The sequence below is a fragment of the Perognathus longimembris genome, chromosome 11 (genome assembly GCF_023159225.1).
Source record: "Perognathus longimembris pacificus isolate PPM17 chromosome 11, ASM2315922v1, whole genome shotgun sequence".
Taxonomy (NCBI): domain Eukaryota; kingdom Metazoa; phylum Chordata; class Mammalia; order Rodentia; family Heteromyidae; genus Perognathus; species Perognathus longimembris.
The window spans coordinates 15,419,240-15,443,425 of record NC_063171.1 but is presented as its reverse complement, the minus strand read 5'-3'; positions in this window follow the sequence as shown (position 1 = coordinate 15,443,425).

Below are 24,186 nucleotides of genomic sequence, written 5' to 3'. Positions count from 1 at the left end.
CAGCCGGAGGCGACTCCGGGGCACGGACTGGAGTCGCCATTTTCCCCTTGACATTTCTTTAACAAATATTTATTGCAGACATTAGGCTATATGTTGTTTATGAGAAAAAAAATTTCTTTTTTTCATTTTTCCTGACTGCCAACAGGACCATTGGTACTATATATAAATTAAGGTACAAAAGGTAAACTTTGGTTGAATAATTTGCAAATATTTTCTTTGACCATATCTTGAGAATCAAAAGTGCTCCTGTAGGTAGGTAGCCTCACCATGATAGCTACATATTTGGCCATGGAGGGAAAGGCTGTGTGATCGTAGGCTGGGTGTGATCACACAGCAGTACTCATAATTTCCATGTGGTAAATATAGATTGATATTTGAATGATTTTATATATTTTGTATATAATCTTATTTTTATATACTGAAGTAGGTAAATATACTGGTATGATCATTAGATACCCATTTTAAAGTCTTCAGAAAATATAAAGACTGGTTATCCCTCATTGGTCAGGTAGGGAATATTATGGTGCTTAATGATATGTAAATAAATAACTACCCCATTTCTGAATATGATTACATTTTATATGCATAACAGTATTTAGTGCTTCTTTTACCTATAATCCTAATAAAAGAAAGATCACTGGCCTATGACTCAGTCAATGGGAAGAAATATATGATAAACAAGATTCCTTTTCTAATATACCTATTTTTTGCATTTTTCTATTAGTTTTATATTATTTTTTTGCATTTCATATTAAGCTTATCTTTCTCAGTCCCTTAGCTTTTGTGTGCAAATCTAGTGCTCATTCACTTTGAGTTACAGTCCCATTTCCTGTTTCCTATGGTTAACTGGATTTAAGAGTATCAGCGACTTTTTTGCCCAGGCTGACTTGGAACCATGATCCTCAGCTCTCAGCATCCCGAGTAGCTAAGATTATAGGTGTGAGCCACTAGTGCTCTGCTTAATACTGTTCTTGTGTCATTTTAAACTACATGAAATAGAAATATAAAAATCTCTTGAAGACTTTAAATAAGAATTGATTTTTATTCTATTGTATAATTGTCCTTCAGTGATAGTCTAATAAATTTATACTATCAAAATAAGCTATTATTTTATTACTTATTGCTTTCATATGCCAGTCCGGGGGCTTGACCTCAGGGCCTTAGCCATTGTTCCTAAGCTTTGAGCATTCTTCACTCAAGGCTGTCACTCTACTACTAAAACCACAACTCTCACAATTCTGGTTTGTTTTGTGGGTTTTGTGTGTGTGTGTGTGTGTGTGTGTGTGTGTGTGTGTGTGTGTGTGTGTGAAACTAAAGGTAAAATCTCACGTTCCTCCTCAGGCTGGCTTTCAACCAATATGTAAAGTTCTCGGCCTCCTGAGTAGCTAGATTTATAGCCATGGGCACCTGGCTTAATAAATATTTTCAATATAGAACAAAATTAAGTTTGCAACAAAGAATGGAAAAAAATCAGGTTTCTTTCTATATATGGGTTCTCTGACATCCTGCCCAGGGTAGAGCTAGAAAAATCAGTAAAAAGAAATGCCCTCATATGTTTTATACTATTATAGGAGTTAATTAAAAAATGCCCACTTTCTGTTGTGTAATTCAGGAATTCATGGGACTTTTCAGCTATGGCTGGCTTGTTTGAATCATGACCCTAAGATCTCAGCCTCCTGAGATATTAGGATTACCAGTGTGAGCCACTGGCACCTGGCCAGGAAAATATTTTGCTGTCAAGCACCCCAAATTCAGATTGTATCATTTCCTTATTGTTGATACTACCCCCTGTGATCAAATGATTTTCTAACCAATGTCACTAAAAGAGGAGAGCAACCGCACCTTTGTGTAGCCTCTCATCTTCCAGAAAAGCCCCAGAAACAGTGCATGGCAGTGACCTTGAAAAGCACCCTTTCACATAAAAATATGTATATTTTTCTCTCTGGTAGAGAGTTTGAAAGCTGTAATATTTTCTTCTACATTCAGTTCTGAAAACCCATGCTCTTTTCCTGGAATCATCTTTTGGGTACAAGTTTTGAACAATATTTTTGAAAACAAAAAAGCTACTTATTACTAAGGCAGTGCAGGTAAAAGTTCAGTATATAATTAACTTATAATATACCTTGGAACCTATCTTACTAATCATGCTTTAATAAGTAGTTGCTCTCTGCAAAAATAAAACAGAATTTTGATTACAGAGACCTTGACTCATATCTAAGTATAAAACTTGAACAGTGTATCGTCACAGGAAATTTTCATATCGCCAAACAAATGAAAGCAAAACATGGCAATTTAATTTTCCTGACTTGTCAAGGAGTAAGAGAGACAAGTCAATGAATTTTTTTTTGTGTGTGTAGGCAGAAAAACAGCTCCTTCTTGTCACATAGTTAAGAATTATAACATATTTGGTGTGTGTTTAATACAAAAGCAGCTTGCATGGCTCAGCCACAGAATGTTATTTTGTATTTAAGAAACTTGAAGATAAAGAGAATGTGCCCGAATGAAGCCCTAGATTTACAGTGACAGAATCTATTCAGTGTTTAGGCACCAATGTTATGCAGAGTCTGTAGAGCTCTTTTTGTGTGTGTGTGTGTGTTTGTGTATGTGAGTTGTTCTGGAACTGGGGGCTTGCACTTAGGGTGTTGGTGCTTGGATGCTGACCCTTAGCTTTTGCTCTGAAGGAGGGTGCTTTACCATGTGAGCTATAGCTCCATTTCAGCTCCTTGATGGTTAACTGGAGATAATAATCTCATAGACTTTGCTGCCTGGAATGCCTTTGAGTCATGGTCGTCAGGTTTTAGCTTCCTGAGTTGCTAGGATTACAGGCATGCTCCACATAGATGAAAATGCAGTAATACATTCTCCTAATGTTGCAACCCATGGTAAACCGGTTTCATATGCAGCATGAATTAAATGCTGGAGTGTAGGGGATGGCTATGCCTTTAAGACCTGGGACGGCTGGCTGCTAGCCCCTCCCACTTCCTTCCGGGTCTGAAACCAGAAGAGATGCCAAACCAGCCCTGCCTCTCGTCTAAGAGCACATGTGCTACCATGGCACCGGCTGAGCCAGGCTGAGCCAAGAGGTTGGGCCTCTGAGGGAAGTTCCGTGACATCACCGTGATGGACATGCTCATTGGCCTATCGTTAGCACCAGGTCAGTCCCTCCCCTTTGCTCATCACTACTGCTATAAGTCTGCTAGCCCCTCCCTTGAATAAACAGAATGCTCTTTGAAGCTTCTCCGAGAGCCCATGCACCCGTCTTCCTTGGCAAGTATAGGGAGGGTGGAGGGCATTCTCCCAACCACACACTGACCAAGGCTGCACGTGGACCTCGCTCCCGCAGTAATTCCTACTGGCCAGAGGATATGCGTTGAGAGCAAAAGGGGACCACACGGAGGGGGCAGAGAGGCCCAAAATCTCTACACGGAAGAAGGTGTAGACTTAGCCCAGCACTGGTGCTTACAAATTCAATTGTTAGCATACTATGTTCCTAAAATATACTGTTTCTTCGTTTGTAGAGCATATGAGAATCTATTAGAATGGGATGGAGAAGTAGAGAAAAATTAAAATTATGAAAGCTATCAATATTTAGTCATTTACATATCCTTGCTGAGATGTTTTCAATATTATTTTGATCACAGATTTTAGGGAATAGAAATCAGGCCAAGCAATGCAAGGATGGATTCAAAGTCCTCAAAGGATCAGTTTAAAGTACAGAAGGGTTGACTTATTCCTATGGAAAATATAGAGAAAACAAAAATCAGTAATTATAAAAGTGGTAGACTTTTGTTTCATATAACAGGGATAGTCAGGGAGGAAAACTGTTCAACAAAAGAGATGGTATTTCTATTTCTCAAGAAGCATATTGACAAACAAGAGAACACATAATTGTCCTGGTATGAATTATTTATTCTTGAGGAAATGTATATTCTATAGATATCTAGTAGCAATATGAATAAGAAACTTTGTAAAATATTATCTAGTTCATGTCAACACCATTCTCAGAAAATAATACCAAGTTATTTATCTATGTTTTCCAAGTACCGATATCAAAATCATCAATCAAGATGCATTATATTCATAAACAGCTCTCTGAATTGAAACCTCTTTGTATAATGATTTCAAGATAATAAGTAAAAAAATGGACAATCTAGTCATATATAGAAAAAAAATTCAATATGTGAATCCATAATCAAGGCCATTGAAATATAAATTAAGATCCAGGTATTCCTCCACATTTAGCTATGGATGTAGGAGAGCAAGAAAATAAGTTATTATTATACATTTTAACTAAATTGAAATGCTTACAGGTAATGAATCTTTACCTAAATTTAGGTAAAGAACACAGAAGAAAGATTCAGAAAAGTAGATATCTGAATTATTGTAATAGGTTTCAATTCATATTTTTGGATAAGATTTTGACTCAACATTGAATAGGAGGAAAAACCATCTAAGCAATTTTAGCATATATTAAATTGAGCTTTCAAGGAGTAAAAAGGTAAAAGGGGTATGAGTTTGTCAATGAGAAAATAGAACGCAGAAAATATAGAAAATTTTTCTGTAGCTTTTTGGTTATGTAAATGATGGCTGATTAGGAATGGATATCAAAATTTGTAGGAAGCCGGCATAATTTTTATGCGTGATGATGAAATATTGTTGGAAAATGAGATTAACAATGAGTGGAGGCAATGTAATCCAGAAACTGTGAGATGGCAGATGGAGCATTCCATGATTGGGTAACATCAGACAGATGGGTGGCCTTTTCACTCTGTCTTTAGGCTCTATGTCTGCTAGAACAGTAGAGGAGATTCTGCCTTTCGTTCTATTAGCTCCTGACATTTGGAAGTCTTTGATGTGATATTTACATAATGAGCAAATCATAATTGTGTAAAGACATGTAGGATTCGGCAGTCATTTATCAAGAAATGTAGAAAACTGTTAGTCCACAAGTAAATGGGACCAAGAAAATTGATCAGAATGAAATAGTGCTCCACAGTACAATAAATGTGCTTGAGGATAATCCCCCCCAACAAAAAAGTATGGAAATTCAACTTTATTTGCTGACAGAGGAGGATGGCATTACTTGAACATTGAAAATTCTGCTGTGGGAGCAAATCCAACACTATCAATGACTTCAGGTTGTTACAGCATTATAATCTGTAGGATAACATTTTTAATCCAACTAAAACATACTGAGCCCTATCTTATGTTATACTCTTTATGTCATTGGAATATAGTAGTCAACTAGTAAGTAATATTTCCCGGTTTTATGAGTTAAATATAATAGTAAATTTATGAAAAATAAATTATAAATATTACATATAGTATACATAGATACTAACTGCTATAATGTAAGTTAATTTAGATTTTTTAATTCTAAATCCCTAAATGATATTTTTACTTAGTGATTTTATGCTACTATTATTTCTTCACTTTCAACACTTAATACCTTAAGAGTTTGCAAATTATATTACTGCTGTGAATATTATTAGCTATGATATCACTAATTAACTTGTGAATAAATTCATATGTCTGCAGAGCATTGTCCCTCTAAGTACTTTGGGATTCTCCTTTGTCCTTCATTCTAATGAAAATTAATCTCACTTAAAAATCTTTATATAAAATTATACTTTGTACAGTTTCTTGGTAAAGATTTTCCATTATCATACATAAAACAAGTTTGCTTTAAAAAATTTCAAACGATTGCAGAAACCCTTAATAATCTTCACATATTTTTACTCATTAAAATGCTTTTCTTTTCCTGGAGTTTAAGTTACATAGAGTAAGACCATAAACTAAAGAAGATACTATTACACGCTCTAAAGTCAAGCAGTTTAAACTATTTTAATCTTCTTTATAGGTGTGTGAGTTAATAGATGACTTAACTAATTAGATTATTTGCTTAGAGTTATTTTTTAATTTCCAGATCATCTTTCTGGTTTATTTTCACTAATGTCCTAGTCATCTGTGTCCTGTGAGAGTGTTTGCTTAGCTGAAGTTTGGATGAACAGTTTCTCAATCATACAGTGATATTACCTAGAATGCAAACTTAAATTCTACAGTGGGCCTGGATTTTCCCTTTGCAATTCAGGAGGACTTCTTCCAAGTAAACCTTCCCAGATAGTCTACACATACTAACTAGTGCTAACGTGCTAACTAGTTCTCCGCAGACCCTTGTTAATATTTGGGAACACGGACAGAGTATTTTTCCAGCATTTTCCCACACAGAAAGCATCTGTGTCCTCTCATTTTATATGTCAATTGGTTTGTAATGTAAGCCAGTGTAGCAAGGAAGAAGCAATTCTTTGTGCCTTCCTAAATTCACTTACAAAGGACCCATCTAACTCCATTGTTGTTTGTGGGAGCACTTGTGAAAGATCCAATATTGAAATAATAGTTCTATGTCAGAATATCTTTAGACTCTATGAAAAATGGCCAACAGCCATCTTAGCCAGGATGTCTGACCTTGTAGTGAACATACATCTGTCACTGCCAATTGACTGATAACATTGATCTCCACAGGGCCACAAAAAGGAAAAGAATGACCCAGATCAACTATCTCTGGTCTCCTGATATGAAAACCTATGAGACACAATAAAATCAACATTTATTCAATGCACGAAGTTGTAGAGTAGTTTGTTATGCATTCACAGATAACTTGGTCTCCCCTGTCAAATTTCACATAACTAATGAGTAATTTATTTTGCTCAGATCTCTTTACTTGAGAGAATGTTATTTGGATATACCCATATCAAAAAGCACATTGTTAGATGTTAATGATTGATGACAGGATTTTAATACTTATCTTCCTTCAAGATCATCCATATATTAACCTTGGTCAATAACTGTAGTTTAATTATGTATTTTTAATGAGCATATTGCAGCCATCAGTATTGGAAAAGCACAGCCATGTTTAGGGACATAAAATATATTTGGCCAATTTTTTCAGAAAGCCTATACAGGAATTCACTAACTTGGTACATCTAAGACTAGATTTTTAACTTTTTTTAAAACAAATATCTACTCTATTTCATAAAAAAAATGCCTATTTCTTTTTTTTCATTAGAGTAGTTTAAAAAGGAGTTTTAATTCAACATACCAGTTTATAAAGTACAATGCATCTTAATTGGTGTCACTACTTTCATTGTTCTCCCTAATCAGTTTCTATTCAAAATGATCACTTATGAGTAAGTTGTTAATTTCTAGACTTGTTGGAGAAGATGAAACTGTTTCTAAAGTGATTTCAAAGTCCAATGATACAGTTTTCTTGGAAGCAGAATAAATAGAATGAATGGGAATGCTGTTTATCAAATGAAATTGCATCTTCCTTGAGGAAGGGTTTGGTATGACTAACACAAGAAATGTGCTTGGTAAAAACAAAAGAAAACAAAATATTTTTTTTAACCCAAAGGATTCTTCCTCCCTGTAGCAAAACTCACCTTATAAGTGTCATAGCCAAAGAAAACAAAGCATTTTTGTGGTTGTTGAAACTCTGCATAAAATGAATACATTTTTTCCTGTTCATTTTGCCTTACATGCTTTGATTAAATTTAGTAAACAGAATTTTTATATTTAAAATTACTTGCATCTCATAGCATATTATCTTTTATCATTTTTGTATAACTGGAGACTGAATGTGCACACACAATTCCACTTTAGCTATGACCCATCCTAAATTATTTTTAGTTTATTTAAATACAGACACTTCAAAGTAAAAATTAGTAGCAATTATTATTTTCATCTATGATATCAAATAATGCATTATATTTCAAATAAGGTATTGTGTTACAATATTGTATAATGTGTAACAAAATTATATTATGAAGTCTCTTCTTATTTTACTGACTTGAGGAAGGGATAGAAGAAAATTCTATGTTGTAAATCTAAAAAATATTTCTCTTTAAAAGGACAACACTCTTAGTTTCTACTTTGGTCCTAGTACTTAGCTAATATTGAGGAATAGTTGTCAATTAAAACAGGTCAGCCCTCTGACTGAGACAAATAACCAGCTAATCCATGCACTGGATTGCATTAGGAGCCAGGGTAGTACAGGAATGCTTCTATGAAGTACAGAGCTTGTATCAAAGCCAGAATTCATACTATGCATGACTTATTTCAAGTATGATACATAACACAGTGCCTTGGGAGATCATGAGGTAGTGACAGATGGGACAAATGGGGGGAAGCAGATGCTTCATCATGGAAAATTGGTGAAGACATTTGAAGGGTTTGTATTGAATAAATCAATGTGCTTCCACTGGTGTCAGGGAGGAAAGTAACATACGGTTTCCATGTTTTAGGAAAAAATATTTCTGAATATTGCCATATTTTTGTCCAATGTAGGATGTAAGTCCTCAAGACTAGAAAATAAAACCAAAAGAGATCCAATAGGCAAGTTCAGGCTGTAAAGGAATGTCACTTTAGAGTAATAGACACAATGTTTGAATGAACCAGAGAGGGAGCCATTCAAGAACTGAAACAATGGCAGATTGGTTGATGATGACACTCAGCTTACTAAATAAATAAATAAATAAATATATAAATATATATATATATATACGTATATATATACGATATATATACACACATACATATATTTCCATACACATCTAAATACATTTTTACTTATGTAGTACAAGTGGCAAACACAGTCTCATCAGATTCATTGGGTAATTTAAATACCTAATTAGTAACGTGGATTGGCATACTGTATTTTGACTTTATTCTATACATTATATCTAAGTTTTTAATCACTAAATGAATGGGGAATGCATTACTGACTAAAAACTTTTACTATGCTAGTAAGGCAGATGGAGATGAATATAGATTCCTGAGTGCTTTTGCCCTGTTCAATCCCTCCTATAAATTTATTCCATATAGCAACAAAAGATAAAGGCTCGCCATAGAAAGTAACCTGGGGTGGCTTTGAACTCTACTTGTACCACAAATATATCTGATGTTAATTAAGTCAGTTAAATTTTAAGCATCTGTTTCATCATGAATGGAAAGAGAATAAGATCTTGTCCCAGATTTTTTTAATAATTTATTTATTAATTAAACAAAAATTTTTGGCAAGGTGTTCTGCAAAAGGGGTACAGTTACAGAATAGGGCAGTGTGTACATTTCTTGTAATATCTTACACCCTGTTTTTCTTTCCCTTCCCTAGATCACGTAGACATATATACATTTCACAGTGTACCAAGAACATATACAGTAGCCACGTGGCCTACACCAACGGAACCTAGGACTTTAAATGTAATGTCAACAGTAGAGTTTGCTTATCCTTGTCTTATATGAATGTACATACATAGCTTTTGAGCTGTTGTGATCCACTGAGAGGTCTATTTTTGGCCTTTATATGTTGAGTAGTTGTTTGGTTTTAGTTACATAATGTAGGGTCGCTGACCCAAACCTGTGGGAAATACCATTTGACAAGAAGTTTTTGGTTTCGCAGACCTGGTCTCTACTGTCTCCCACCCCCCACCTTAACAGTCATATATCAAGGAGATCATGCCCCTTTGTTTTCTATGTTCTAGGCCTGTCTCACTCATCATTATTTGTTCAAGTTCTGACCATTTCCCTGTGAATACCAATATTTCACCATTTCTAATTGCTATGTAGTATTCCATTGTGTATAGGTACCATATTTTTTGGATCCATTCATCTGTGGAGGGGCATCTGGGTTGATTCCATATTTTGGCTATTGTGAATTGTGTAGCGATAAACATGGAAGTGCAGATGTCTTTTTGCTATCTTGGGACCTGTTGTTCAGGATAGATGTCTAGGAGTGGTATGGCTGGGTCATAGGGTAGGTCTATGTTGAGCTTTTTGAGGAACCTCCATACTGTTCTTAAAAGTGGTTGTACTGGGGCTGGAAATATGGCCTAATGGTAAAGTGCTCGTCTCGTATACATGAAGCCCTGGGTTCGATTCCTCAGCACCACATATATAGAAAAAGCTGGAAGTGGCGCTGTGGCTCAAGTGGCAGAGTTGCTAGCCTTGAGCAAAAAGAAGTCAGGGACAGTGCTCAGGCCCTGAGTTCAAGCCCCAGGACTGGCAAAAAAAACCCCAAAACCAACCAAACAAAAGTGGTTGTACTAATTTGCCCTCTCACCAACAATGGAGAAGGGTTCCTCTTTCCCTGCACCCCCTCCAGCATTTGTTGTTGGTTGAGTTCAGAGTATAGGCCATTCTAACTGAAGTGAGGTGGCATCTCAGGATTGTTTTTATTTGCATTTCCTTTACTGCCAGGGATGTTGAACATTTCCTCATATGTTTCTTTGCCATTTTTATCTCTTCTCTTGTGAAGTCTCACTTTAGCTCCTTTGCCCATTTCCTAATTGGTTTACTGGGCTTGGAGGGGCTTAGTTTTTTGAGTTCTCTGTAGATGACGGATATTAGGCCTTTGTCTGTTGCTGTGCTGGTAAAGATCTTTTCCCATATGGTTGGCTGTCTTTCTAGTTTGGTGGCTATGTCCTTAGCTGTGCAGAAACTTTTTTATTTTGTAGTAGTCCCATTTGTCGAGTCTCTCCCCTGTCTGTTGTGCCCCTGGGACTCTATTCAGAAAGTTCCTTCCTGTGCCTATAAGTCTTTCCTACTCTTTCCTTTAGTAGTTTCAAGGATTCAGGTCTGATTGAGGTCCTTGATCCATTTTGAGTTGATCTTGGTGCATGGTGATAGGCTAGGGTCTACTTTGAGTTTTCTGCATATGGCTACCCAGTTTTCCCAGCACCAGTAGTTGAAGAGGCTTTGTTTTTTTCCATTGTATATCTTTAGCTCCTTTTTGTCCCAGATTTTAGTTGGACAGTTAAATCTGTTACCCAAAAGGTCTTTTCTACCTGTTTCTATTCCTTCAAATGCACAAAAATCATTATGAGATAGCGGCAAAAGAGAGAAGCAAAGACAGAGAAAGAAACAGAGAGGTAAAATTTCCAAGGTAATGGGGATATGATTTAAATAGATGTTAGAGGATGAATATGGTCAAAAAATGGCTTTGGCATGAAATGAAAAATGATATGAAGATCCAAAAGGTATTCCTTCTGACTTTTCCCCATGCCTCTAAATTGTATCTGTTGATCCTAGTCACAGGAAAATGTGCAACTTGAAAAGAGGGACCTTGCTCAATTCCAAAAAGACTGGGATATGTATGGTTTTTCAAATCCTCTTTTTTGGCTCTGTAATGTTACCTCTTGCCCTGAGGCAGTAAGATGTGGGAAGAGTGTGTTAATGCATCTCCATGAAGAGAGAGAGAGAGAAAGAGAGAAAGAGAGAGAGAGGAGAGAGGTGGGAGGGAGAGAAGGAGAGCGGGAGAGAATGAATCTAAGCACAACTAGAAGATACAACAATGGTCAAAGAGACTATGTGATCACAGTTCACCCTAGCAGGGAAAGATGAAGCAAATCTGTATCTCCAGACAGAGAACAGGGCAGATGGGATACTTATACACTTAGAAAACTAATGCCAAAAATCAGTTGAAATTGGCTGAGGTAACCAACTTACAGAAGTTATAATTTCAGTGATATCTTTGGAATCAATAAATTTAAGCTTTATTATTTTTTCTTTTACTACTTTAGTAAGCATTTAAAACATAGATATAATTACAAAAAACAAATATAGCAAGCCTGATAAATATTCCTACAAAGAAAACTGTCAAGACTTGGAATCTAGCATTGTGCTCTTTCTTTTCTCTGCAATTGTTTCATGCTAAATTTTTCTTAAAATATTTTCCATTATTCACAGTGTCCCTATTTTTCTATATTCACTAATGATTTTTTTAATTTTTTGACAATATACAGAGCCTAATCATACACATTTATAATATCCACACTGCTGTTAAACTTCATGTACACCTTAGTGTGTGTAATGGTAGTTTTTTACTCATTTTCATAGATACATATAAAATCTTGTTAAAAACAAAAATCATAATTTACTTAATCATTATATCCTTGATTCCAGATTCTACTTCTATTTATGTTTTTTGTCTTTTCCTCTAAGAAGCACAGGCATTTCTTTTCCATAAGGGCAATAGTTGTTTATGTTGAATTAAAACACAGAATAGAAAACTCTTTTAAAAATGAACATTTTTGGTTCAATCTCCTATGCATCTTGAATTAAAACCTACAGTAATCCTGATCAAAAGGTTATCTTCTCATTACCAGAAACTGGAAATTTGTTCTTTAAGCATACAGGTGTATATTAGAGTTACACTGTGAAGTGCAAGACATTAGACAAAGCAAAAACAGGCTCCGGCTCTTAATAAGTCAGGAAGGTGTACTAGATGATGCAATTTAGTTCATGTGTGAGCAGGGAAAAAATGAAATTTTATAACTAAAAGTATAATGAGGGCACACTATACAATTACCTTGTGAATAAATGTGTACAAATATCAAAATTAACTTTATTCTGTGGAAAACAGAATAGAAAAATAAGGACAAATCTTGAAAATCTTTTGGAGACTACACAGTTCTTTCCCTCATACTTGTGCCTCTTTCTACATTGCCATAAATTTGTTCCTTTATTTGTTTTATATAACCTTCTCTAGAATTCACATTAAGCATGATTTGTTGTTTCTAAATATTTATAGATGTGTCACTCTTTTATAACATTTAGAAGAGTGTTCATATCTCTTATTTGGGTATCTCAACAATTTTCTTGTCATAGGCTATCCCTTGGATTACTTGCAGGAAATAATAATCTACCATCCAATTTGTCCATATTGTATTAATGGAAAATATTAGACAACTTGACATTCTTCCTGCCAAATATCCAGCTTTACTCTTACTACAGCTAAAAACAGCCTGCAGAGGAGGGAAATACCTTGTCACTACACAGCGTTACATTTTTTATTCCTGATAGCAGGGAATAGGTTCTGTAACTCCCTCAGTACACTGAGGAGAACCTTCTTTCTGTTATTCATGCTTTCCAAGGTCCATATTCCTGGTATGCTAATGTTGCTTCACACGATACATGGATACAAGTATGTATCCACATGGAAAATGATGAGAATATTTTGAAATCTAGCTGCAAAGGAGACAACAAAAGTAGACTAAGAATTCTGATATTGTAGGGACTGGGAAAATGGCCTATTGGCAAGAGTGCTTGCCTCCAATACTTGAAGCCCTGAGTTTGATTCCCCAGCACCACATATATAGAAAACAGCCAGAAGTGGCTCTGTGGTTCAAGTGGCAGAGTGCTAGCCCTGAGCAAAAAGAAGCCAGGGACAGTGCTCAGGCCCTCAGTCCAAGGCCCAGGACTTGGAAAAGATTAATTAATTCTTTTTTAAAACACAATTCTGATCTCTAAATGTGACTGTGATAACATTACTTACATCCAAATATATTTCAATTAATTAATTAATGAGAAGTAACAAAATATACTAAATGCCAAGTGATAACCAATTAAACAATTTTAAACTACTACAATATCTAGGAATAATAAGAAATATTATTCATACAAATATAGGTGTCATCTTCTCTGTCCTTCCAAGACTGATGTCATAAAAAGAGATTATGTATTATTGCTTTATTTTGTAAAATTTATTTATACTATTCTCAATCTGAATTATTGTATTTCTACAATATATGTTTTATATTTACAAATATTATGTAGCATATATAAGAATTAATTTAGCCCTAAATATTGATATATTAGAAAAATAAGAAAGGAATACATCATTCATAATGCTTAACAGTCTTGGCAGAAGATTAAGTACACTCTAAGGAAAAAAGAAAAGTGGCAGGAAGTTGCTTATTGCTTCCAAGACATGGATATATGAAAATGCATGCCAAATAACTTCAAATGACAAAATCAGTTACAGAGCAGAAATACTGGAGGTGTGCATAAATTTGTCTATAGTGTGTGCACATATGTATATTTTTGCATATTTACATGTGTACATGTAATCACTGTTTTATGTTAAACATTCTACTTAAATCTTGCTTAAATCTTTTTTTTTTTTGCTTAAATCTTTATCAAAAATACTCTACTATGAACATCCATAGGGCAGTTGAAAATGTAATTAGTTCTGATGACTTTATAGTAGAGTTAAAAAGAACTGTAATCAGAGAAAGGAAAAATATGAATGTAGAGATATGTTGACAGGGAGAAAATATATGAATGTAAAAGCAGAAGTGAAAGAGAGTGATGTATCTATTAGTCATGGAATGATAAATATTGCCAGCATGCTACCAGAAATAAAGAGGCAGATTGAAATATATTTTCTTTCAAACCATCCTTGACTTTGTATTCCTTGATTTATTTCATATTCCTATTCTTCTGACTTGTAAATAAGTTTCCATTGACTAGACTAGCCAGTTCATAGTGGCAGTACTATCAAAATTATACACACACACACACACACACACACACACACACACGGATTACTTACAGGAATCAGATTTATTTTACTTGTGAAAAGTGATTAAATGATCTGTAAGATTGTTAGATGATTGGGCTGTTTTCTTCATTTCACATAATAGGGAGTTAGATTAAAATTCACAGCCAGCAACCAGGAAGATAAAATGAATGAATGAAAGCAATGAGCATCAATAAACCATGTGTACAAGCTGGAACCCAGGCCATCTCTCACCGCTTCTTACCTTTCATCTGTAGTTAAGTGGGGATTTTATCATGGAATTAAACACACACCTCGCTCAGGAGTGAGAGGCTACAGAAGACCCAGGGGAAGTGGAGCCATGTTACTCCCATTCATTGCTCTTTTGTGCATTGTAAACCTGCAAATGTATAAGAAAGAACGTGAGCCATAAAGTGACTTCAGCAAGTCTTCCACTTTAAAATGATCCTAAAGAAATCACTGATGGATGGTGCTAACCTAATGCTTACAGGGAGGAAAATTCCAGGAATGTAATCTAGTCAAATTAACTTGACATATCATAAGGCCAACGCTTGATAAAGAACAGTCTTGGACTTTATTGTAAGGATCTGGAAAGTACTAACAAACATAGAGATAGATAGGTTAGATAGATAGATATATAGATAGGTAGGTAGATAGATAGATGGATAGAGATAGATATAGATAGATTGATGAAGATATAGATAAATAGTTATAGATCTATTTTCCCATCTATATGTCTATCTACCTATCTATCAATCTATATCTATCTATCTATTTATCTATCTATCTATCTATGTCAGATGATATGCTGTCATTATATTACACTGCCCTGTAAACTTATAATCAATTTAGTCAATAGCCTGCTATAACCTGAAGCTTAAATGTCCCCTAAAGTTACAAGTATTGGAGACTGGGTCCCCAAAGTTATTATTGAGAGAGGACAGAGGGTGGGCTTAGGAGGTTGGGCCTAGAGGTCTATTACCTGCCCTTCAGGTAATGAAGTTTAGGACCTGGAAGGGAATGATGAGACCTAAACCCCTTCCTCCTCTCTTTTGCTACCCAGGCATAAAGTGAAAGGTTCTGCCCTACCCTAGACTTCTGTCTCTCCCAGAGTAAAGGGACCAACCATTCATGGGCTGAAACTGCAAGCACTATAAGCCAAAATGAACCCTTATACAAAATGAATAGTTATTTCAGACATTTTGTTAAAGAGGTGAAAAGCTAACAAATAAATGAAATCCCTTTGACTTTTTATAACAGCCTTCAATAGCTTTTATAATGACACTATTTGGGAATACTTGAGGAATTTACCATATTCTTGTTCATTGTATTTCCTTTTTGTCCAGCTCCAAATTTTCCCCATCCTCAGTAACTCCCTAAAAGACAGTTTTCGATTTTACCAGATACCTTATTTTCTCTTTCTAAGTAGATATATTATTTACATCTATATTCATTTTTATATAGAGATATTAATATTTGGTTCATGTATGTTTAACTCATACCAATCTAAAATCCATATCCACCTTTTGTAAACCATATTTATCCATTTCTGACCAACACTTAGGTCTTATAAATACAAGAAATTTATAAGTAATAAGTACTTAATAGACTGCTGTTTGGGAGCCATTCCTACTTCATTGTATTTCTTAGTGTGTTCTTCAGTAAACTGCCTCTCACATGAAACATTTGGTAGTAATGACATATCATAATGATTCATCTTCCTCAAGGGCTCCCTAATCCTCCAAAAAAATTCATTTTTCAATGTGAGTTTCCTTTTTATAAAAGTAAAAGCCAGCCTGAAAATATTGCCTAGTGGTAGAGTTCTTGCCTAGCATGCATGAAGCCCTGGGTTCAATTCCTCATCACCACATATACAGAAAAAGCCGGAAGTGGCATTGTGGCTCAAGTGGTAGAGTGCTAGCCTTGAGCAAAAAGAAGCCAGGGACAGTGCTCAGGCACTGAGTCCAAGCCCCAGGACTGGAAAAAAAAAAAAAAAAAAAGGAAAAGCCATCTTCTGACATTTTTCTTTAATGTTGCATTTGGGTCCATATGTCCCATATGCATCAGAAAAGAACTTTTATTACCAGGAAATAAGGTTACTGCATAGTGATTACCATTTAAAGTAATGTTAGTTATTTTCTTTACATGTAGTCATCTGTAGCAGTGACATATATCAACTCTCCTCCAACATTTACCCTTTACTGCTATATATTTGCTACAAAATACCTTTATTGGTTAGTCACATTGAAAAATGGTCCGTGTGTCTAAACTAAAAGGAATCTAGGGCATATAGTTTTGACTCTGTAAAGTAGGAAGTTAGGGAATCAGATGTAAGAAAAATGTAGAAAGTACATCTTAAAGAGACAACATCAAACTTATTTCTATTTTAATCTTCATACTTTAATTGATTTAATTTGTAATTCATTATATTTTAGTTTTTTACAAAATGATTCTATGATTTATTAATTTATTGTGGAACATTTAAATCAATATGACTAACACCTATCACTTAAACATGTCATATTCTTTAGTGAGGAACACAAAATTCTGAGATGTAAAATACACTATTATTAACCAATCTACTGACTCCATACAATAGATAGGTTAATTACCTCTGGGAGGAAATATATATATATATATATATATATATATATATATATATATATATATGTATCCACAAAATTAATTTTCATTATAAAGTTACTTAAGCAAGCATTACTTATAATACAAACTTATCAAAAATAACCATTACTCCTTTCTTAAAAAATGGCATCAGATTCTTTCTGTGCTTTCCTGAGTAATAGGTTAACAACTGATACAGATATTTTATTTCACGGAATGTTTGGTACGTTTGTTTTATCTCCCAGGAAACACCATGGTCACATCTTATAAACTCATGCTTCTTATTATAACCCTTATAACAGCACATTTCCCTGTATCAACTTTTTGTTTATTGAAATAATCTTTTGCACCTGTTTGTATTTCTGTAATTCAGAGAATGGTTTAATGTTTATACTCATTCTAATATATATATAACATATATATATATATATATATATATTTTTTTTTTTTGCCAGTCCTGGGCCTTGGACTCAGGGCCTGAGCACTGTCCCTGGCTTCTTTTTGCTCAAGGCTAGCACTCTGCCATTTGAGCCACAGCGCCACTTCTGGTTATTTTCTGTATATGTGGTGCTGGGGAATTGAACCCAGGGCCTCATGTATATGAGGCAGGCACTCTTGCCACTAGGCCATATTCCCAGCCCTCTAATATTGTTTTAAGAAATATTTGAATATTTAAAAATGTTTTATGACATGTCAACTCACAATAATCTAAAAGTATCACACCTATCTTTTGTAAACTATGTTATCCATCTCTTTCGGTAGTACTCATCCCTTATAGCTTTAAAACATTTATAAGAACTTAATAGATTGCTGTCAAGAGTCATTTCCATTTCCTGTATTGCTTACTTTTTTTGTCTATTAACCTACCATTAACATTAAACATTATGTGATAATAGTGTGCTACAATTATTCATCTTTCACCAGGACTTCCTAATTCTCTAATATCTTCATTATGTTTTTACCTATTTTTGCAATGTTATTATTGATAATTATTATTTTCCATAACTGTTAATAAGTCAATCAGTGTATATCAGGGGCCAGAAATAAATGGTTAATATTCCATTAAAAGTAAATCTTGTTGATGTTTGTACAGTGATAGCAGACATACCTTAGTAGCTTTCTTAGTAAAAATAGTAAAATCTTGAAAAAATTACTTAGGTAACACTTTTTCATAAGTAAATAACCAGTTTCTCTACTAATATACAACTCATCAGGGTAGGAGACAGCTCTCAATCTGCCCCTCATTTGCTCAATGATGACATGAATGTTACTGATACTTGATGTTGTAACAATGAAAGGATGTTTGTCTTTTTCAGTTACAGATAATATATACAAAATATATAGGACCCAAATTATTAAGAATAATACTATCTGGTAGGTTAATTATTATGAGTGTAATAGGTGATACTTATTCAATGTATCTATAGTATCTATAGATATATATTTCTTAATTAACACAATTGTGCTCCTTTTTTTTTTTTTTTTTTACTTTCTAATGTACTGGGGCTTGAAGTAAATTCCTTGTCTTCTCTAACAGATTTCCTAGGCACAGCTGGCACTTGAACCACACCTCCAATTTGAGCTTTTTGGTCATTAATAAAGATAAGACGTTCACTGTTTCATTTTCCTCTGCTAGCTTTGAACTTCTACCACCAGATCTCAGCTTCCTTAGTAGCTAATATTATAGGTGTAAGTTATTATCATTCAGCTTCTCTTCTGCTTTTTCTGCGAACACACAATGCAAGATGAAATATCACATTTTATTAAATATATATAGTCTTAATTTTTTCTTCCTGTCCTACTACCATGGAACTCTAACAAATATTTTATATAAAGTTATTGCTTTGTAAAACTATAAAGTATTTCTGATATGCATTATTATATTGCTTACTGAAGGTAGCAGGTTCTTTTAATCTTAATACTCACACTAATTTATTAGAAGCCCACCAGAGACTATTATATAATCACAGAATTTAGATTCAACTTTCTTCTTTTTAATTTAATTTTTATTGTAAAGATGATGTACAGATAGGTTACAGTTACATTAGTCAGGCAATGATTAGATTTCATTTCTTTTGAAGAATGTCATTTCCTCTCTCTTTTTCTCTCAGGCTTTTCCTTCTCACACCTCCCACCACAATTTGTATAGTTCATTTCTAGATGTGAACTAATTCTCATTCAACTTTCATCATTTGTTAGAAGTAGATACTATTTTTAAAGAGTTTTTGGAGGCTTATATGCTAGTTATCTCTTAGATATAGGAAGTAAGAAGCACCCAGATCAATATGCCTTCTAAAATTTTCCAGACAGAACTTGTTATTAGAAAGATATTTCTTACATTGATCAAAAACACAACAAACCATCCACCAAACTTCTAATTATTACAGTACCATAGGAGATATTTATATCTTTTTTTACATTGTAGGTAATAACTCAGTGTTTCTGTGCCATAATACCAAGCTCAGATCCTTTGGCATGATCCCTTAGTTTTGCTCTAATATGCTCAAGAAATACTTCTCTGTCATGGCATTCTTTTTTCATATCAAGTTGTTTCTTCTTTTCACATCTGTATCTATTCTTTCCATGGAAAACTGGAAACTGTTTGAAACCTCTGTTTTCTCAACTGTTCCCAAAATGACATCATGCTCTAAGTGATATCATTAATAAATTCCTGTTTGTAATTAATGAACCAGTCTTTCTGTTTGGTGCCACTTTAAATGTCCCAAGCTGAAAACATTACCTCAATTAATTTTTGTTAGTAAGAACATTCTAAAACAGTGAGGTAATACAGGAAAATTAGAATAAGGCAGAAGTTAAAGAAGTTTGGAACAAAATTAGCTGTGTGAGAAAAAGCCCGTTTATGAGTCATACTGAGAAAACTAATTCAAAGACAGCTCGAAGGCAGTTATCACAGCCAAGTTACAGCAAAACAGAGAAACATATCTGACACTTTTAGTTTTGTGAAGGCAGAAAAATCTTTACATCTGGCAATGTCCTATCTACACCATCACTAATGCTCTATATTCATGGCCATACTGGGATTTGAACTGAGACTCTCAAGGACTCTTTTACTTGAACCAAATGTACAGTTCTTTATTCTTTTTCAGATAGAGCCTCATATTCATTTGGTTTTTCCTGCCCCTTAGGTATGAGGTGTGATTTTCCTAATCATGTAACCTAAATAGCTTGACTTGCAGGTGTACACCACATAACCTGGACTATAATGATTCTTAATTATTTGAAAAAGGTAAATTGTTAATATTGGTATTTATAATGGATAGTATCATAATGTATTTTAGTTATATGACTTCTTTATCCTTACTTATTTGACATTCACATTTTTGCAAACTGCAGAACTTATTTCACATTCACTTTTTGAGAACTTCAGAGGCTAGAAAAAAGTTTTTTTTTCCCCTGATGTTATTGAGATTTGAATTCATTCTGTTGCACTTGCTAGATAATTGCTGTACCACTTGGATTTATCCCTTTTATCATTTAGTCATTGTTGTGGTTTTTTTCAGTTAGGCCTTCTATATATGGCTCTTACTTAATTGGGATTATAGACATATATTACCACACTTGGTTTGCTTTTGACTTGAGTTCTGGTTAACATTTTGCCTTGTTGGATCTCAAATCCTCTGTGATCCTCCCATTGTCTATCTCCTTAGTAGCACAGATAGCAGATGTGTGTTTTATCCAGCCCAAACCACACTTACAATAGAGGAATGCACTAGGGGTGAACTCAGGATTTTACTTTGCTAAGTAGGAATTCTCCTAATTCCACTATACTTCTAATATTTTGATTATATATGAGATTGCTTTTTGCCCAAGCCATCCTGGACTGTGATCTTGTTTTTATGCTCCGCATCATAGCTGAAATGACATGTATGCACCACCACCTTTCCTTGTTTTATTGTCAACATGTGAATCTTCAACTTTTTTCCTAGGCTAACACCTTTGTCTTGTGTATAATCTCACCCTTCTCTTGGTTGAGATGGAGTCCCAGAAACTTTTCTGTATTAGGACCTTTACAATTTTTAGCTGTCAAGTAGCTAGGATTACAAGCGTAAACCACTGTCTGGCTTTATGTAAGGATATTGATAAAGCCCATGGAAAACAGTCTGCTAGGAACAGACTACAGATTGTTAACTTGCTACAGAGAGGAAGAATGAGCACTGCTAGAAAGAAGAAAATGATAATTTTTTGTTCTTCTGGAACAGCAGTTTATTTCTACATTGGATATCAGATGAGAAGAAACAGGCTTACCATTGATATTAACTATGGGTAGGCCAAAAGTTCCCACAACATTTTTGTGTATGTGTCATTTTCTGTGTGTTAGTTCTTGATAGGAATACTGTAAGTTGAATAATGGAAGGACTGAGACATAACTGAATGTGCTATATTCTTGGAAACTGGAAATGTAATTTATATAAAATGTCCTTATTTAAAACTTTGCATCTGGAGAGGCAACAAGGTCACTCTCCACAATAAGTTTGTATACTTTCAACAATGAAGATATGTTTCATTTTCTGTTGAGTACATTTCAACTAGAAAAAAAATATATGAACACCTAAATTGTAGAAAGCAAAAAGGCTTTGTCTCTGTTGTTGGTAAGCAAAAACCACCATAGTTTTTCATACAGAACCATATTATCATGGTCATGTTATACTTAGTGGAGGCAAAATAAAACTTACAAAGAGAAGTGAAGAAGATTTAGTGTGCAGTCTTCATTCTCTGAAGGTAGTTTGAACAACCTTCAGGAGACAGATAGATTGCTTTGAAAGACTATGTCGTATTTTGCTTAATTGATTAATGACTTTTGAAATTTTACCTTCAGGGACTTTTGAAGATTAATTTAAAATATAATACTGCTATTGATTAAAATAATAATGGCCCTGTTATTTAAGGGTTGTCCTTCTCCTTCAAACGAACTTGTGCTATTTCTAAAGAAATTGCCTGATCATCAACACACTAGATAGTTGGAAAGAAATGCAACTAATTGTATTAAAATGTATAATTTTAGCATCATTAACATTTACTTTTCAAGAAAAATATAATAATGAATGAAATTACTGTAGTCCATGAAATGCTAAAGAATACTTGGTCTGGGTGCAGAGTGTCTTTCCCACTACACTTCCCTGGAAACATTAATTTTTTTTTAGATAAATGTAGTGTCAGCTCTATAGACTTTGAATAATAACAGTTTCTTTTGCTTAATGAGGTGATGTAACCTGTTAATATTTCAGGTCACTACCTCCAGAGCTTTTAGTACTGAAGCAATTTAGATTTGCAGAAAATGAGCAGAAGGAGAACAAATAGATCAATACATGATTGCTGAGGCAGTGACAAACTTGTAGCATTTCACTTTCCAACCTAAAGGAATTTAAGAAAATACAAAATATGCTGCAAAAAAGGAAAACCACTTTACCTGCCAGTTAAATTATCCTTATGATGCAACTTATGACAAAATATGACAAAAAATTGGAGCACTGTGAAAGAACATTTTACTTCAATGAGACACAAATAAGAAATGTCTCTGAAAACTCTCTACTATGTATTGGATTTTATACAAAGGCTGAAATACCCTGTAGGTGAGCAGTGAGCTGTAGTTATGGAGGACTTGTCCTAAAGTGAGCTCATCAATAAGGCAATAAACTAGCAAGCACCTAGAGGCTAAATGATCCTATGTTTCATCAGTAACTTCTAAAGTCCATTAACTAAGGACAGAAATCAATGACAAATGTTTCGTTACTGCAATACAACTATATAATAAAAATATGAAAATATTACAGTTGCATGTGGTATGATAATCATGAACTTTTATATCTTGGGAGAGTACTGATTTGATCAGTCCTATCAAAAGTAGTAAGGAGTATGAAGAAGTTGTTAACTAAAAAAAAGTCACAGCATTTGACAGGGTAAAAATGCACACAAGAGATTTTAGAAGATTAGAAACAATTACTGTGAAATCCTATAGTGTCAAGCCAATGTTGAGAAAAGCTGCTGGCCTACAAAAAGCAAATAATCTCCCGGGTTTATCACTGTCAATGATTTCTGATCAAACTCTACCTGATTCCCCACAGGAAGTATAGCAATGACTGGGCAGAACATTGATTCTGTAGATAAACTCTATTAGTTATATGTTGATTTTTTTAGAAGCTCACCTGTGCAAAACTAAATAGTTCATATCAGCCCCCATCATATCACAAAAAGTTCTGTTGTAAACTCATCATCTCAATAACTCTGAGATGTAAGTTTCCTGCCTAAGAGGAGAGAGATTTCTGCCCTTGAACACTATTCTCTTCTCCCTTCTGACTTATACTTTCAAATATCCAGTCTTGGAAGAGTGAAACCTAAGACCTTAGTTTGCATTTTAAATTCTGAAATACATACCCTTAAAATGTTGGTCTAACTATTGCCTCCAACCTTTGAGATGGAAAAGTCCTACGGACTAAAGTCTGGATTACTAATTCTGTGGAAAGAATGCTTCTGTGTAACATATGTAAAAATTTGTAGTTTCCGAGTAATAACCTAATTTAACTTTTACTGACATTCTCACTTCTAGAATTATATATCAATTTTCACTTTGATTAATTGGGCCCTTCTTACATTACCAGTGATTAACTTTACCAACCTCAGTGTACACTGGGCCTTAGCATACGTGAGAATGAACCAAAAAGCACTGTAAATGCATACACACACACACACACACACACACACATAAACACACACATTTGAAATCTACTTCCTGAAAAATAATATAATGGAAAATACTGTAGGTGCCTTTGGATATTATATAACATTTAAGGCTTTTGAATTTAGATAAATATTATTTAGTGTTTGTTTTCAGGGTTCACTTTGGTTTACCATGATTGATGCTGTCATGAATCAGCAAGAGTTCAAAGTCTCAGCTCTTCCATGTGTGCCAATCAGATGTTAGAACTACACTTTTGGTTCTGGCCACTGATCTTGAGTATTGGACATAAATTTTGTGTCTAACACCTTTACATCCTTATTGACATTTTTCTCTTTATCATTTTAGGTAATAGACATCTATGTTTAGAATGAAAAAAATAATAGTTCATTATTCAAATCTTCTTTTAAAGGACAGAGAATAGGCACAGAACCTTTCATATGAAAGCCTTATTGATGAAACAAGCTTTACATGCCCCAGATTATCAAATTTTATAGATATGTGTTTTGGAAGGCTC